This window comes from Thamnophis sirtalis, unplaced genomic scaffold (assembly GCF_051295495.1).
Source record: "Thamnophis sirtalis isolate CommonGarterSnake01/CBP01778 unplaced genomic scaffold, rThaSir2_p1.2 scaffold_4, whole genome shotgun sequence".
NCBI classification, from domain to species: Eukaryota; Metazoa; Chordata; class Lepidosauria; order Squamata; family Natricidae; genus Thamnophis; species Thamnophis sirtalis.
The window spans coordinates 109,404,344-109,407,310 of record NW_028261384.1 but is presented as its reverse complement, the minus strand read 5'-3'; the positions used below and the strand labels follow the sequence as shown (position 1 = coordinate 109,407,310).

General features: G+C 34.3%; 1 pseudogene; it reads right to left on the bottom strand.

The window, feature by feature from the left end:
- Window positions 1-472: 472 nt before the first annotated feature.
- LOC148046104 (olfactory receptor 226-like) lies at window positions 473-2,358 on the bottom strand (annotated as a pseudogene).
- Window positions 2,359-2,967: the final 609 nt, after the last annotated feature.

Below are 2,967 nucleotides of genomic sequence, written 5' to 3'. Positions count from 1 at the left end.
TTTCCCCCTTATCAGAAGGAGCCTCCTTCTGTAGTATTATGAAGCCATGACCATGACAACTCTTCAGAGCTCTACAGTAGAAGCCAGTATGGCAGTATGGCACAATAGGCTGTATGTTACGGGTGTCTTACCTCCACAGTATTTTTTTTCAGAGAATAAGTCATCTCTGAACCAAGTTTAGTTGAAATTGCTTGAGGCGATCCAGAGTGATGCTGGAATATACACACACGGACATGCGTGCGCATGCACACACACACACACAAACACACACATCCAGCCATTTAGATAGATAGATGATAGATAGATAGATAGATAGATAGATAGATAGATAGATAGATAGATAGATAGATAGATAGATAGATAGTTTAATGATTGATTATACAAATTGATAAGTCAATTTTGATGGCAGTAAAAGGAATACATGTTGCAAAGATATTAAATGATGGCACATAACAGTTTGGCAATGGCTTTATCAGTTTGACAAAGGCTTTTTTTTGTTTGTTAGAAAACATCTTGAGAAGGTGACCACCGGATATATAGCAATGCTCAAGGTCTTCCTTACTTTCCTGTTCCTGAGGCAGTAAATAACTGGGTTGAGGAATGGAGCTACCACTGAGAAGAGGATGAACACTGGTTTGTTCAAGTCAAATGTTCCAATGGCCTTATGCCGGGAATACATGAATAGGGTAGTGGCATAGAACATTGAAACAACTGTTAGGTGAGAGACACATGTGGAAAAAGCTTTGTTCTTATCTTTTCTGGAAGGAAGTTTTGCAACTGTACAAAAAAATACAAATGTAAGATGTCCCAGTCACCACAACTGATGTTATAAGGCCTACTAGTGCTGCCACAAAATCCAGAATCTCGATGGTTGAAGTGTCTGCAAAAGACAACTTCAATAAAGGGGAGATGTCACAGAAGAAGTGTCCAATGGTATTTTCATGGCAGAACTGCAATTTGGAGATCATCATTACAGATGGAATAGTAGCTAGGAAGCCACTAAGCCAGGAAGCCATGGTCAGAAAAACACAGGTTCTGTGATTTATTAGGGAAGTATAATGAAGGGGATAGCAAATTGCCAAATTTCTATCATAGTCCATTACTGCCAAGAGAAAACATTTAGAAGATGCCAAGGAGAGAAAAAAGTACATCTAAGCAAGGCAGTCTTGGAAAGTAATTGTGTTTTGCCCTCACCAAAGGATGGAGAATAAATTGGGCATTGTTACTGAGACATAGAAGATTTCCAAAATAGAAAGTACATGGAGTGCAAATCTGTGAAGCTACAATAAATAAAGAGTTCCCTCATTTGTTAATTAACAATGCACACTTTAGCTTATGATGCTGAAGTGCAAATTTCAGGACATGACAAAGTTCTTTTTCCTATTTCTGTTGGAGAGTTACAATGAAAGACATTTTTGTACCATGTTCTTGGTTTGGGAGGGTGGAAAAATATTTTAAGCAAGATTGGATTTTCAGTGTAAATTTGATGAGCATCATCTGGTTTGCTTTTAATTCTTTAATCTTATGAAGCATATTAAATAACAAACAACCTATAAGCCTTAATTCAGGGATCAATTTAATAAATATAAATAACACTTCCAGATAATGGATATAGAACTAAGAGAGAATTTCCTAAACTATCAACTTTAGTTCAGCTTTTCCTTCTGGCTACCAGTCAATGCATATCTTTATGATGCAATCATAAGCATAGCTTGTAAAGTAAATCTTATACTATTCTGAGACATTTAGAAGCATATAATGTAACAATGATGTAAATAAATAAATATATTTAGAAGATACTTTCAAGTATATTTTTGAGCACTCCTGTCTTTTATAATACTCACTTACCAAAGAATATTATTACTACTATTATTATTTATATTATGACTAAATATAATAGTAATATATTTCAATATCAATTTTTTCAATAAATTTTAGAGCATTAATTATACTATGTAAAATATTACACTCTTATTCCAAAACTTACATTTAGAAACAAGCTAGACTATGTCTTTAGTTTTGTCATTCCAATAAGTAATAAACATTGACAGTTTTAAAAAAGATGACATGGATTCCAGATATCATTGTTTGAGGTCCAGCCCCGATTAGAATGAATGCATGTGGTTTTTGTGATTTTAAACTGTCTTTTTTCTTCTTTTTCTCTTTCTTTTTCTTCTTCTTTTTTTTGTAAGCCGCCCAGAGTCCTTTGGGATTGGTACCTTTGTGTACCTGGGCCCCTTGAAAGTATACATGGTCATTCATGTCCTAGTAACTATACAATTAGATTACTGCATCATACATTTGAGTGTCACTTGACACAACTATGTCACCAATGAGGAAGTTTTGTGGTGGATCCATTAAGTTGCAACTATTAGGATGGAACATTGAATGCATCTAGCATTTTAAGTTGTAAAAATGCATTTAATTCAAAAACAAATTACTCATAAGATCAGTTCAACAATTATTATACAGTTTTGGTGGTACAATAATTTGCTCCTGAAATTTGCTTCACAATGAAGGAAATAGTTATAAGGACACATACCCTACTCCCAACCAAGCCACATGAAAGACACATTCAATTCTGATACAAGGCATTTTTTTAAAATTAAATCCACTCTAAACCTATAGTACTATTGTGCCTTTCAAGACTACTGATTGTTACATTACTTGGGAATGGGGGAAATTATAATATTTTTATCTAGGAAATTTCTGTCAATTCTGTTAGAACAGCAAATGTACCTAGCTAGACATATTGTTCTCTTGCCAAAACATTATACCCAAAAAAGCTGTATGATGGGAGCCACCAAAGATAAAGCAAAGGTGGAGAAGGCCATGTAAAATTTGGTTTCAAATGTTAAAAGATGACCTACAGTTAGTGGATATTAAATGGGAAGATGCTTAAGACTCTGCCAATTAAATGGGTTTTGTGTGAAAGAAACCAATGATAATTATTCATGGGAACTGTTC